Source organism: Salmo salar, chromosome 09 (genome assembly GCF_965601325.2).
Source record: "Salmo salar chromosome 09, fSalSal1, whole genome shotgun sequence".
NCBI classification, from domain to species: Eukaryota; Metazoa; Chordata; class Actinopteri; order Salmoniformes; family Salmonidae; genus Salmo; species Salmo salar.
Genome location: NC_138299.1, coordinates 153,166,545 through 153,182,416, shown reverse-complemented (window position 1 = coordinate 153,182,416; position 15,872 = coordinate 153,166,545). Strand labels below are relative to the sequence as shown.

General features: G+C 40.9%; 1 protein-coding gene across 3 annotated transcripts in view; it reads left to right on the top strand.

Moving 5' to 3' along the window:
* Window positions 1–1,450: 1,450 nt before the first annotated feature.
* LOC106613241 (P2Y purinoceptor 3) overlaps window positions 1,451–15,872 on the top strand; it is a 28,374-nt gene continuing 13,952 nt past the window's right edge. Inside the window, exon 1 of one of the 3 annotated variants that reach the window (XM_045724814.2) lies at window positions 1,451–2,404. The gene's annotated coding sequence lies outside the window, so the exon portion shown is untranslated. Of the gene's footprint in view, window positions 2,405–15,639; window positions 15,774–15,872 lie in introns of those variants that run through there. The other 2 variants (XM_014215314.3, XM_014215313.3) reach the window with 2 other exon arrangements.

Genomic DNA, 15,872 nt, shown 5'->3' with positions numbered 1-15,872 from the left:
AGTGCTCCCGCACATTGGCTAACCAGGCTATCTGTATTGTGTCCTGCCACCCACCACCCACCAACCCCTCTTTTACGCTACTGCTACTCTCTGTTCATCATATATGCATAGTCACTTTAACTATATCTACATGTACATACTACCTCAATCAGTCTGACTAACCGGTGTCTGTATGTAGCCTCGCTACTTTTATAGCCTCGCTACTTTTATAGCCTCGCTACTTTTATAGCCTTGCTCGTATATAGCCTGTCTTTTTACTGTTGTTTTATTTCTTTACTTACCTATTGTTCACCTAATACCTTTTTTGCGCTATTGGTCAGAGTCTGTAAGTAAGCATTTCACTGTAAGGTCTACAGCTGTTGTATTCGGTGCACGTGACAAATAAACTTTGATTTGATTTGAAGGTAGGCCTTGAAATGCATCCACAGGTACACCTCCAATTGACTCAAGTGATGTCAATTAGCCTATCAGAGGCTTCTATAGCCATAATATCATTTTCTGGAATTTTCCAAGCTGTTTAAAGGCACAGTCAACTTAATGTATGTAAACGTCTGACCCACTGGAATTGTGATACCGTGAATTATAAGTGAAATAATCTGTCTGTAAACAATTGTTGGAAAAATGACTTGTCATGCACAAAGTAGATGTCCTAACCGACTTGCCAAAACTATAGTTTGTTTTAAACCCTCAGTCTTCATCTGCCAAGTACTTTCACCCATTCATCACAACACCATTTAAAGTCAGAGTCGGGCATAACACATACACACCTGTTTGACTAGCTATTACATTCATGATCACACACTGGTGACCTGACATCATAAATCCCTATGGAAAATAGCTGACACGCAGTAGCTATACAGGTTCAGGCCTGGGGGTGATGGAAGAAGTCCGTTGGAACATGATTACTACGGGAAAAACTGCTATTAATCCCAGCAGTCACACCCTGCAGGAGAGAAATGGTTACGGTAATACCTGTGTACAGTACTAACCTGGAATACAGTACATGCTGTAATACCGGTTCTGAAGGATCCTTCACAGCAATTCCCATTCCACCATGATAAATTCTCACGTCAATAATCTGTTATAATGTCATGGATAGAGGTTCATTTGTCTTGGTCAGGTCATGTGTTATCTGTAATGTAACCTTTCACATTTTTACATTTTACATGTTTGTCCTTTAGTGTTATCCAAAGCGACTTACGGTTCATCTTAAGATAGCTAGGTGGGACAACCACATATCTCAGTCATAGTAAGTACATTTTTCCTCAATAAAGTATCAGCAAAGTCAGAGCTAGTAGTGGGGGGTGGGGGGTAACTGAGTGGGTAACTGAGTGTTACATAACAAAAGGCAATTTGTATTATTATTATTTTATGATTATTATTATTATTTTTATTTTTTATGTGGGGTAGGGGAGGAGGGGGGTTATTGTGGTATTATTTAAGATACTCCGTTCCTTTTTCAGGAAGCTGTAACATGAAGAGGACAGCAGGTCCTTGGCACTTCCTGTTTTAATTCTAACTAACTGTCATTATTGCTCAAGCAACATTGTGCAATATTGCATTCCTTCAACACACACACACACACACACACACACACACACACACACACACACACACACACACACACACACACACACACACACACACACACACACACACACACACACACACACATATTTGATTCAAGGCTGCTATATTGCATAAAAATAATCCATGTCATAAGCAAGGCTCATTTAGTTGATTTTTTAAAGTTGATTAAATAGAAAGCTCTGATTTACTTAGTGTGTTTGATTTAAGACGGCTGGCATTTCAAGCAGCTTTAATATTTCTGAAGCAGTTTACATTTTGGCACTAATGAAACACAAATTTAGTGCCAGAGTTTAGATGGAGTTACTGTGTAAACAGGTGAAGTGACCTATAGAAGGATGCAGCAGAGTACAGTCCACATATCTGGTCTGATATTAGTAGATATACACAGACATACGTAAGTGCATTTTAATGACGGAAGCAGACCACTCTCCTTGGCTTACCAAGCTATTTCGGTACATTATGACAACACTTATCAAATGTTTTTTTATGTACATTTCTAAACCCCACACACAAACTGGTTCAGTGTGTTCTTCTACTGTTTATCACCCGTTCATGTGAACTCTACTTGCTTGTCTCAAGGTGTGCCAGGGGGTTGTCTTTTCAAAAACCATGCTGACACCTCACAACACAACTCACACAACCCCACACACACATGCAGCGTCCGGATGTGCTTGAGCCTGTACCTACAAAACTTGTGCAACTCCAATGAAAATAAACCAAACTATGACCACTCTGGGATCTTTCAGTCAACTCTAACACCAGAATCCATAGAATATTTTCGTTTTGAAGACTTTGCAGTGGTTGTTGTGATGAGGTATGTGCCAATATCACACATTCAACATTCATTTTTAAGGCTGTTTTGATAGATTGCCTAACAGTTTGTTATGATCAATATTTGGATCCCATTCAAATCACTGACACTTCTCCCTGGTCACTGTTGAAATACTGTAAAGAGGAGGATGAAAGGAGAGGAATTAGTCATATCTCTTTCAATAAAAACTCTGACATACCATCGGTATTTAGCCAAAAATCTGTAAGTAATACGCAGGATGGACAGAGTTTCTGTCTGAACAGGCTGAAGCAGTAAGAGGGGGAAAGATAAAGATGTTTTTGTTGGTGCACCAGGCAGCTATTTACACTCTGAAAGGAGTAGTTGAGAGAGAGGGAACTGCTACCAGACACACACAGACCCAGTCCTGCATCACACTCACTCCTCACTCTGGGAATAAATACAGATTATTGTAAATCCTCTAATGTTGATGACTGGGTTCTATGTAGTCACCTCTGTGTCGCTCTGTCATTATCATTGTATGAGGTATTATTGGTTGGTTTTCCCCTGTGCTGTGACATGTGTAAACAGTGCCAGTCAAAAGTTTGGACACACCTACTCATTCAAGGGTTTTTCTTTATTTTACTTTTTTCTACATTGTAGAATAATAGTGAAGACATCAAAACTATGAAATAACACACATGGAATCATATAGTAACCAAAAAAGTGTTCAACAAATCAAAATATAAACATCTGGAATGTTTTTTCAACAGTCTTGAAGGAGTTCCCACATATGCTGAGCACTTGTTAGCTGCTTTTTCTTCACTCTGCGATCCAACTCATTGCAAACCATATCAATTGGGTTGAGGTCGGGTGATTGTGGAGGCCAGGTCATCTGATGCAGCACTCCATCACTCTCCTTCTTGGTCAAATAGCCCTTACACAGCCTGGAGGTGTGTTTTGGGTCATTGTCCTGTTGAAAAGCAAATGATAGTCCCACTAAGCGCAAACCAAATAGGGTGACATATTGCTGCAGAATGCTGTGGTAGCCATGCTGGTTAAGTGTGCCTTGAATTATAAATAAATAACAGACAGTGTCACCAGCAAAGCACCATCACACCTCCTTCTCCATGCTTCACGGTGGGAACAACACATGCGGAGATCATCCGTTCACCTACTCTGTGTCTCACAAAGACACAGGGGTTGCAACCAAAAATCTCAAATTTTGACACCGCCTGGTGTAGAGGTCCTGGATGGCAGGCAGCTTAACCCCAGTGATGTACTGGGCCGTACGCACTACTCTCTGTAGTGCCTTGCGGTCAGAGGCCGAGCAATTGCCGTACCAGGTAGTGATGCAACCAGTCAGGATGTTCTCGATGTTGCAGCTATAGAACCTTTTGAGGATCTCAGGACCCATGCCAAATCTTTTTAGTTTCCTGAGGGGGAATAGGCTTTGTCGTGCCCTCTTCACAACTGTCTTGGTGTGTTTGGACCATTCTAGTTTGTTGTTGACGTGGACACCAAGGAACTTGAAGCTCTCAACCTGCTCCACTACAGCCCCGTCGATGAGAATGGGGGCGTGCTCGGTCCTCCTTTTCCTGAAGTCCACAATCATCTCCTTAGTCTTGGTTACACTGAGGGTAGAGGTCGACCGATTTATGATTTTTCAACGCCGATACCGATACCGATTATTGGAGGGCCAAAAAAAAGCCGATACCGATTACTCGGCCGATCTTTTCCCCCATTCGTCTTTATTTATTTGTAATAATGTCAATTACAACAATACTGAATGAACACTTATTTTAACTTAATATAATACATCAATAAAATCAATTTAGCCTCAAATAAATAATGAAACATGTTCAATTTGGTTTAAATAATGCAAAAAACAAAGTGTTAAAGAAGAAAGTAAAAGTGCAATATGTGCCATGTAAAAAAGCTAATTTTTAAGTTCCTTGCTCAGAATATGAGAACATATGAAACTGGTGGTTCCTTTTAACATGAGTCTTCAATATTCCCAGGTAAGAAGTTTTAGGTTGTAGTTATTCTAGGAATTATAGGACTATTTCTCTCTATACGATTTGTATTTCATATACCTTTGACTATTGGATGTTCTTATAGGCACTTTAGTATTGCCAGTGTAACAGTATAGCTTCCGTCCCTCTCCTCGCCCCTACCTGGGCTCGAACCAGGAACACATTATCGTGTCTTTGGGGTACCATTAAACTGAAGACATGTTTATCAATTAACTCCCTGTAATTATTATCATGCGATTAAACTGATTAATCGTTTAATTGTAATTAACTAGGAGATCGGGGCACCAAGGAGAATATTCAGATTACAAAGTTATAATTTTCCTAATATAAGTTTCCTATATTATAATATAGGCCGATTATCTTCTGGTTTAAATGGTGTATTTTACCTCTAGTCCAGTCTCATTCCAAACGTCGTAAATTGTTGTATCTGCACAAACCCAGTCTTTACTAAAATCATCCATACATCAATTGTCTTAAAATCATTTATTTACTACACTAAGTAATTAACAGAAAACATACAAACAGTAATTATCGTCACAAAGGATTGGTAGAGTAATGTGCCCTAATGGCTAACAGGCATGGCTGGTCTGTTAGACAATGGGTCATAAACGGTCAGCTGAGGAGGTACACAGAGTTCATTAATATTAACAATTGACAATTGAAGGCTCACTCATTCGGGAACAATTGCAATCAATATATATTTATGCTCAGTGTGTCGTCGGGATCCTTGTTGGAGCGTCGTTCTGTGGAGAGTTTTGTCTCTCTCTCTCTCTCTCTCTCTCTCTCTCTCTCTCTCTCTCTCTCTCTCTCGGTTAGAATGGATCTTTCAAAGCGACATTCATTAATGTCGTCATAGAATGGATGTTTCGTTGGTCTTCGCGTTCGATGATATAATTTACTTAGCTGCAGACTAATAATTAATATCAAAGACTTGTTCTTATTCTGTCGGTCTCGATAGTCTAAAAGTTAACCACGTGGTGTAGTTCACTTTCAGTAGAGGAATTGGATGGTAAAACCTATTGGCCATGGAGTGGAGGCCTGGTCTAAAGAAATGTAGCTCAGGGTATAGTTTTATAGTGACCCTTGAACAGGCTTGTCAAATGACGCCTGGTCCTGTCTGTGTCCCTTGGGGGGCGTGCCGATGGCTGAGTGAAACTTGGTACAGAAATACAATTCTATCACATTAACATCAGTACATAGCATCTCAATGTATTAAAAAAGCTTTATCCTTATTAATACATTCTATACAACCATGTGTATGCAAGTCTCAAGGCTGAGTCTATTATATAAACCGTTTTATGGTAATATGGCTATATTGTCTCTTCTGAGTATCACAAAATTGTACCAAGCGGACCAGTTCATAGCTGGATTCTTCACCAATCTTCCATACCTTCTCCAGAACACAAATGTCGCTTGGCTCCCCAATTCTGTGAGTTGGAAGAATTTCCTGTGTCTCTCTATGGGCCATGTGGCCAGAGACTCTCCTGGAATTTTACAACCCTTTCACACAGGGCCTGGGTTGGGGGGAAGGTAGGTTGGGGGATGGTACAAAGGGGAGGGGGTCAACTGTCCTCCCTGTACCAAAAGAGGCCAACGTCATGACAACATCGACAACAGCCACCCTCAAAGCAGCGTTACCCATGCAGAGCAAGGGGATCAACTACTCCAAGTCTCAGTGCGAGTGACGTTTGAAACGCTATTAGCGCGCACCCGCTAACTAGCAAGCCATTTCACATTGGTTACACCAGCCTAATCTTGGGAGTTGACAGGCTTGAAGTCATAAACAGCGCAATGCATTGCGAAGGGGTGCAGGCAAACGCACGAAAGTGCTGTTTGAATGAACGCTTACGAGCCTGCTGCTGCCTACCATCGCTCAGTCAGACTGATCTATCAAATCATAGACTTAATTATAACATAATAACACACAGATATACGAGCCTTAGGTCATTAATATGGTCGAATCCGGAAACTATCATCTCGAAAACAAAACATTTTTCCTGTCAGTGAAATACAGAACCGTTCCGTATTTTCTCTAACGGGTGGCATCCCTAAGTCTAAATATTCCTGTTACATTGCACAACCTTCAATGTTATGTCATAATTACGTAAAATTCTGGCAAATTAGTTCGTAACGAGCCAGGCGGCCCAAACTGTTGCATATACCCTGACTCTGCATGCAATGAATGCAAAATGACACAATTTCACCTGGTTAATATTGCCTGCTAACCTGGATTTCTTTTAGCTAAATATGCAGGTTTAAAAATATATACTTCTGTGTATTGATTTTAAGAAAGGCATTGATGTTTATGGTTAGGTACAGTCGTGCAACGATTGTGCTTTTTTCGCAAATGCGCTTTTGTTAAATCATCCCCCGTTTGGCGAAGTCGGCTGTCTTTGTTAGGAAGAAATAGTCTTCACAGTTCGCAACGAGCCAGGCGGCCCAAACTGCTGCATATACCCTGACTCTGTTTGCAAGAGAAGTGACACATTTTCCCTAGTTAAAAGAAATTCATGTTAGCAGGCAATATTAACTAAATATGCAGGTTTAATAACATATACTTGTGTATTGATTTTAAGAAAGGCATTGATGTTTATGGTTGGAGCAACGTGTACCTAAGCGATTATATGCAATGCAGGACAGGCTAGATAAACTAGTAATATCATCAACCATGTGTAGTTAACTAGTGATTATGATTGATTGATTGTTTTTTATAAGATAAGTTTAATGCTAGCAAGCAACTTACCTTGGCTTCTTACTGCATTCGTGTAACAGGCAGGCTCCTCGTGGAGTGCAATGTAAAGCAGGTGGTTAGAGCGTTGGACTAGTTAACCGTAAGGTTGCAAGATTGAATCCCTGAGCTGACAAGGTAAAAATCTGTCGTTCTGCCCCTGAACAAGGCAGTTAACCCACCGTTCCTAGGCCGTCATTGGAAATAAGAATGTGTCCTTAACTGACTTGCCTAGTTAAATAAAGGTCTAAAAAAAAGAAGAAAATAAAAAAATATATTTAAAAAAAAGAGCGGCCAAATCGGCGTCCAAAAATAATGATTTACGATTTTTACGAAAACTTGAAATCGGCCCTAATTAATCGGCCATTCCGATTAATGGGATAGGTTGTTATTCTGGCACCACCCGGCCAGGTCTCTGATCTCCTCCCTATAGGCTGTCTCGTCGTTGTCGGTGATCAGGCCTACCACTGTTGTGTCGTCTGCAAACTTAATGATGGTGTTGGAGTCGTGCCTGGCCATGCAGTCGTGGGTGAACAGGGAGTACATGAGGAGACTGAGCACGCACCCCTGGGGAGCTCCAGTGTTGAGGTTCAGCATGGCAGATGTGTTGCTCTTCTTATTGGTGTCCATTAGTAGTGGTTTCTTTGCAGCAATTCGACCATGAAGGCCTGATTTCAGGCAGTCTCCTTTGAACAGTTGATGTTGAGATGTGTCTGTTACTTGAACTCTGTGAAGATTTATTTGGGCTGCAATTTCTGAGGCTAACGCCAAATCAAATCAAATCAAATTTTATTTGTCACATACACATGGTTAGATGTTAATGCGAGTGTAGCGAAATGCTTGTGCTTCTAGTTCCGACCATGCAGTAATATCTAACAAGTAATCTAACCTAACAATTTCACAATTACCTTATACACACAAGTGTAAAGGAATGAATAAGAATATGTACATAAAAATATATGAATGAGCGATGGCCGAACAGCATAGGCAAGATGCAGTAGATGGTATGGAGTACAGTATATACATATGAGATGAGTAATGTAGGGTATGTAAACATTATATAACGTGGCATTGTTCAAAGTGGCTAGTGATACATTTATTACATTAATTTTTCATTATTAAAGTGGCTAGAGATGAGTCAGTATGTTGGCAGCAGCCACTCAATGTTAGTGATGGCTGTTTAACAGTCTGATGGCCTTGAGATAGAAGCTGTTTTTCAGTCTCTCGGTCCACGCTTTGATGCACCTGTACTGACCTCGCCTTCTGGATGATAGCGGGGTGAACAGGCAGTGGCTCGGGTGGTTGTTGTCCTTGATGATCTTTTTGGCTTTCCTGTGACATCGGGTGGTGTAGGTGTCCTGGAGGGCAGGTAGTTTGCCCCCGGTGATGCGTTGTGCAGACCTCACTACCCTCTGGAGAGCCTTACGGTTTTGGGCGGAGCAGTTGCCGTACCAGGCGGTGATGCAGCCCGACAGGATGCTCTCGATTGTGCATCTGTAAAAGTTTGTGAGTGTTTTTGGTGACAAGCCAAATTTCTTCAGCCTCCTGAGGTTGAAGAGGCGCTGCTGCGCCTTCTACACCATGCTGTCTGTGTGGGTGGACCATTTCAGTTTGTCCGTGATGTGTACGCCAAGGAACTTAAAACCTTCCACCTTCTCCACTACTGTCCCGTCGATGTGGATAGGGGGCTGCTCCCTCTGCTGTTTCCTGAAGTGCACGATCATCTCCTTTGTTTTGTTGACATTGAGTGTGAGGTTATTTTCCTGACACCACACTCCGAGGGCCCTCACCTCCTCCCTGTGGGCCATCTCGTCGTTGTTGGTAATCAAGCCTACCACTGTAGTGTCGTCTGCAAACTTTATGATTGAGTTGGAGGCGTGCATGGCCACGCAGTCATGGGTGAACAGGGAGTACAGGAGAGGGCTGAGAACGCACCCTTGTGGGACCCCAGTGTTGAGGATCAGCGGGGTGGAGATGTTGTTACCTACCCTCACCACCTGGGCGGCGGCCCGTCAGGAAGTCCAGACCTCGGTTGCACAGGGCGGGGTCGAGACCCAGGGTCTCGAGCTTAATGACGAGTTTGGAGGGTACTATGGTGTTAAATGCTGAGCTGTAGTCGATGAACAGCATTCTTACATAGGTATTCCTCTTGTCCAGATGGGTTAGGGCAGTGTGATTGCGATTGCGTCATCTGTGGACCTATTGGGGCGGTAAGCAAATTGGACTGGGTCTAGGTTGTCAGGTAGGGTGGAGGTGATATGGTCCTTGACTAGACTCTCAAAGCACCTCATGATGACGGAAGTGAGTGCTACGGGGTGATAGTCATTTAGCTCAGTTACCTTCGCTTTCTTAGGAACAGGAACAATGGTGGCCCTCTTGAAGCATGTGGGAACAGCAGACTGTGGTAAGGATTGATTGAATATGTCCGTAAACACACCAGCCAGCTGGTCTGCGCATGCTCTGAGGACGCGGCTGGGGATGCCGTCTGGGCCTGCAGCCTTGCGAGGGTTAACACGTTTAAATGTTTTACTCACATTGGCCCGCAGGTTTTGGTAGCGGTCCGTGTCAGTGGCACTGTGTTGTCCTCAAAGCGAGAAAATAAGTTGTTTAGTTTGTCTGGGAGCAAGGCATCGTGGTCCACGACGGGGCTGGTTTTCCTTTTGTAGTCTGTGATTGACTGTAGACCCTGCCACATACCTCTCGTGTCTGAGCCGTTGAATAGCGACTCTACTTTGTTTCTATACTGACGCTTAGCTTGTTTGATTGCCTTGCGGAGGGAATAGCTACACTGTTTGTATTCAGTCATGTTTCCGGTCACCTTGCCCTAATGAACTTATCCTCTGCGATTCCTGTGGCGGTCCTCAGGAGAGCTAGTTTCATCATAGTGCTTGATGGTTTTTGTGACTGTACTTGAAGAAACGTTTGAAGTTCTTGAAACTTTTCAGATTGACTGACCTTCATGTCTTAAAGTAGTGATGGACAGTCATTTCTCTTTGGTTGCCATAATATGGAATTGGTCTTCTACCAAATAGGGCTATCTTCTGTACATCACCCCTACCTTTTCACAACAGAACTAATTGGCTCAAACGCATTAACAAGGAAAGAAATTCCACAAATTAACTTTTAACAACCTGTTAATTGAAATGCATTCCAGGTGACTATCTCATGAAGCTGGTTGAGAGAATGCCAAGAGTGTGCCAAGCTGTCATCAAGGCTAAGGGTGGCTACTTTGCTTAACACTTTTTTGCTTACTACATGATTCCATATGTGTTATTTCATAGTTTTGATGTCTTCACTATTATTCTACAATGTAGAAAATAGTAAAAATAAAGAAAAACCCTGGAATGAGTAGGTGTGTCCAAACTTTGGACTGGTACTGTATATTGTGTGTATTATCCATTATTTCTATCTGACAAACAGGCTAAACTAGACAGTCTCTTATGATTAACACTATCACCTCTTATTTATCGATACAGGCTACAGACACATCACCTCTTCTTTCAGGGAACGAGTGGAAAGATTTGTGACCCAGAGTCACAACATTTAAATGCAAAGGGTTATTATGAGAGAACAACATAACAATCTTCCAGGGTTTCTCAAGAATCCTCCCCTGGGAGACCAGCTCTTCTAAGTGATCCTTTTGGATCAGGGTGTGAGAGTTACATTTACATTTTAGTCATTTAACAGACACTCTTATCCAGAGCAACTTACAGTTAGTGCATCCATCTTACCCCTTAAGGTCGATGTCTGCGCCCCCACGGACATGTAATTAGCATAATAACAAAACCCACATAAAAATCTGTCAGTTTAAGGTAGAGATATCTGTTTTTTTGCATTGGATGCGTCTCAGTCCACCGCATCAGCTGATGTCGGACGTCCGCATCTGGGGTGAAAGACGACAGAGCTAGAGCGGTGTTTGGCAGACCATGAGACATCCCAAATACAAACTATTATGACCCCTTTATGGAAAGATGAGACTCTCACAGACATAATGGTGTTCTCCGTTTTGCTCTACGACCCCCACAAGTGTCTTGGGACTCGTCTGAAGTTGGTACATCCCATCTGCCAACTTCTGTCTGTAGCGTCCCAGCTGTTTGAATTAGACACTAAAGACCCCTCTGTGGAAAGGTGAAACTCAATTGTTTTGTTCTAGGAGGACCACAGGCCTCACAAGACTCGTCTGAAGATCCCTTGGTGCCAGTTTAAAAAATATCTGGATTATATATATGGAGACTGTTTAATGCCAAAAATAAGGGGTTAAATATATGTACAAAAAAGTATATAAATGTTTCCTGATCTTTCTTATATCTCTCAGATATATAGGACAGATACTTCAGAACAAACAAACTTGATTTCTGGGGGGGGGGACTATCTGTTATTCAATGTGTTTGTATGGGCTAATAGCAGTAAGGCCAAAATAAATGTTAATCAAATAATATTTTTAAATATATTTTGTATACTTAAAGGAGTCTTAAAATTCAAAGTCAAATAGCTAAATTATCCTTTGTATGAGCTTCTTAAAACAATTCCATATAGCTTAGTAGAATTTTTAAAAAAAACTGTTTTTGCTTGGTCATTATGGGGTATTATGTGTAGATTGAATGTAATTTAATACATTTTAGAATAAGTCTGTAACGAATAAAAAAATATGGAAAAAGTCAAGGGGTCTGAATGCATATCACAGTCGTGGCAAGTAAAACTTTCCTCAATAAAGTAGGTCTCTGTAAAGTATAGTGTTAGTGAGAACTGGAAGTTGACCGATTAATCGGCATGGTCGATTAATTAGGGCCGATTTCAAGTTTTCATAACAATCAGTAATCAGCATTATGGCCGATTACATTGCATTCCACAAGGAAACTGTGTGGCAGGCTGACCACCTGTTATGCGAGTGCAGCAAGAAGCCAAGGTAAGTTGCTAGCTAGCATTAATCTTATCTTATAAAAAACAATCAATCTTCACATAATCACTAGTTAACTACACATGGTTGATGATATTACTAGGTTAACTAGCTTGTCTTGCGTTGCATATAATCAATGCGGTGCCTGTTAATTTATCATTGAATCACAGCCAACTTCTCCAAACGGGGGATGATTTAACAAAAACGCATTTGCGAAAAAAGCACAATCGTTGCACAAATGTACCTAACCATAAACATCAATGCCTTTCTTGAAATCAATACACAGATGTATATTTTTTTAAACCTGCATATTTAGTTCAAATAAATTTATGTTAGCAGGCAATATTAACTAGGGAAATTGTGTCACTTCTCTTGCGTTCATTGCACACAGAGTCAGTCTATATGCAACAGATTGGGCCGCCTGGCTCGTTACGAACTAATTTGACAGAATTTTACATAATTATGACATAACATGGAAGGTTGTGCAATGTAACAGCAATATTTAGACTTAGGGATGCCACCCATTCAATAAAATACAGAACGGTTCTGTATTTCACTGAAAGAATAAACATTTTGTTTTCGAAATAATAGTTTCCGGATTTGACCATATTAATGACCAAAGGCTCGTATTTCTGTGTTTAATATTATAATTAATTCTATGATTTGATATTTGATAGAGCAGTCTGACTGAGTGGTGGTAGACAGCAGCAGGCTCATAAGCATTCATTCAAACTCTACTGTGTTTGCCAGCAGCTCTTAGCAATGCTTGATGCACAGCGCTGTTTATGCCTTCAAGCCTATCAACTCCTGAGATTAGGCTGGCAATACTAAAGTGCCTATTAGAACATCCAATAGTCAAAGGTATATGAAATACAAATGGCATGGAGAGAAATAGTCGACGCGGCATAATTCCTATAATAATTACAACCTAAAACTTCTTAACTGGGAATGTTCTGCGCAAGGAACTTAAACGTTAGCTTTTTTACATGGAACATATTGCACTTTTACTTTCTTCTCCAACACTGTGTTTTTGCATTATTTAAACCAAATTGAGCATGTTTCATTATTTATTTGAGACTAAATAAATTTGATTTATGTATTATATGAAGTTAAAATAAAAGTGTTCATTGTTCATTCAGTATTGTTGTAATTGTCCTGGTCCTCCAATAATCGGTATCGGTATCAGCGTAAAAAAAAAAAATCATAATCGGTCAACCTCTAGTGAGAACAGTAGTGTCAGTCTTACTGTAACTACGGCAAGGCTGTTAGTTCATTTTATTATTATGTTATTCTGCTCTGGGTTAACCATCTCTATCAAGGTGTTTTCCATTCATTTCCATTAATGAATTTATTCACATGATGCCATTGTTGGTGCAGGACATGAAATTAAAATGAAAACGCTGTATATATTTATGTATTCATCTGTTTGTTTATTTATTATTCCTTCATTCAATTAGCAGACAACGTGAAATGTGCATTTTATTCAAACATTATATAATTTGATGCAGTATGGTGTTCATTGAGAACATACAGTGGGTTAAGCTATATTTCAGTTGAGGACATATTTCTTCAAGGCTTCCGGATCCTGAACAGCAGCCAGGCTTCAGTATTGACAGATTCAATAAAAAGGTAATAAAAGTTGAGACAGGGCCAGAGGCGTGTTGTATTATTTCGATTGTTTTCCCTCTGGAGAGAACGTGATGAAGCTCATCCATCATCTTCTGGACTTTAGGTTTACAGTATTATACTGGCAGCAGAGTTGCTGCGGTGAAACCTACAGCATTATACTGGCAGCAGAGTTGCTGCGGTGAAACCTACAGCATTATACTGGCAGCAGAGTTGCTGCGGTGAAACCTACAGCATTATACTGGCAGCAGAGTTGCTGCGGTGAAACCTACAGCATTATACTGGCAGCAGAGTTGCTGCGGTGAAACCTACAGCATTATACTGGCAGCAGAGTTGCTGCGGTGAAACCTACAGCATTATACTGGCAGCAGAGTTGCTGCGGTGAAACCTACAGCATTATACTGGCAGCAGAGTTGCTGCGGTGAAACCTACAGCATTATACTGGCAGCAGAGTTGCTGCTGTGAAACCTACAGCATTATACTGGCAGCAGAGTTGCTGCAGTGAAACCTACAGTATTATACTGGCAGCAGTGTTGCTGCGGTGAAACCTACAGCATTATACTGGCAGCAGAGTTGCTGCGGTGAAACCTACAGCATTATACTGGCAGCAGAGTTGCTGCGGTGAAACCTACAGCATTATACTGGCAGCAGAGTTGCTGCGGTGAAACCTACAGCATTATACTGGCAGCAGAGTTGCTGCGGTGAAACCTACAGTATTATACTGGCAGCAGAGTTGCTGCTGTGAAACCTACAGCATTATACTGGCAGCAGAGTTGCTGCAGTGAAGCCTACAGTATTATACTGGCAGCAAAGTTGCTGCAGTGAAACCTACAGCATTATACTGGCAGCAGAGTTGCTGCAGTGAAACCTACAGTATTATACTGGCAGCAGAGTTGCTGCAGTGAAACCTACAGCATTATTGTTGTTAAATACATGTTTTGATATTTGACTGTGCATTCTAGTATTTTACTGTTGAAATTACAGAAAAGTCTTACAGTGTGACAGCCCTCCCCCTCCTTTTTACACGTAAACTCTACTTCTTGTGAGAAATTGATACAAGCAGAGCACACCTGTGGGAAGCTAGCCACAATAAGGAATAATCACAGTAGTGGAATTTACAGTTTGCCTTCAAAATAAAAGTCTCCAATTAAAAAGAATCCAAAACGGATACAAATAGTGGAATAATGCCATATTTGGACAAGACAATGCTAAAAAAAAAGGTTGGTATGTTGTTTATATAACTTTTTACGTTTTTTTAATATACATTTTACAAACAGCAACAACAACAAAAAAACGTTCAAATCCCACTGTGGATTTATTAGACTGCATAAATGCATTGGGGGCATTCATACAGTGCATATATACACTGTATATGCACTGTTCAGCATTACCTGTGGAGGGTGCACCCATGAAATGGGGTATCAGTCTACTCAGTGACACCTACAGAACACAACTATGTAGAGTTCACACAAATATTGGTGTCATGGGTCTTATTGCAGGACTCTGAAACCACTGTGAAATGAGCCACATTAAGCTCACCAGTCAACCTATTGTGCATATGACATTCACTCTGAATTACCCAAAATGATAAATCCCATATTGGTCTTTCACAGTCAGGCCAACCCAAGCTGTACTGTTCATATTGGTCTTTCACAGTCAGGCCAACCCAAGCTGTACTGTTCATATTGGTCTTTCACAGTCAGTCCAACCCAAGCTGTACTGTTCATATTGGTCTTTCACAGTCAGGCCAACCCAAGCTGTATTATGCATTAGGCTAATAGTAGGCATACTGTTGAAACAGATAAACTGAGTCAGAAATTCACCGATTTCAGATGTTCCACAATTTTTTCCAGGTTTTAGTTCTCAAAGTCACACTTTTTTTTAACAGCAAAACAATTATATAGTCTAAGTCCATAACAATGCTTAAACCACACCAGGAGACCACTTTTGAAGTCTGGGAAAAAATCGAATAAAATGAAGATTTTTGAGAGTAGTTACCCTTTAATTGAAGAGTGCAGGCACGTGGCGCTACTGTTTGATTAGCGGTGGTTCTGTAGCACGTGAGATGGAGTTTGCAAATGAACTGGCCACCGGATTGATGCAGATAATCGTGATATCTTTCTACAGGTAGGCATGGGCTACTTTGTAGCTAGTTAACATTTAAAGGAGAAGGTTTTTGGGAAAGTCTTTCCATCTACTAGAAGCCTGTTAGTGGTATCATTAGCA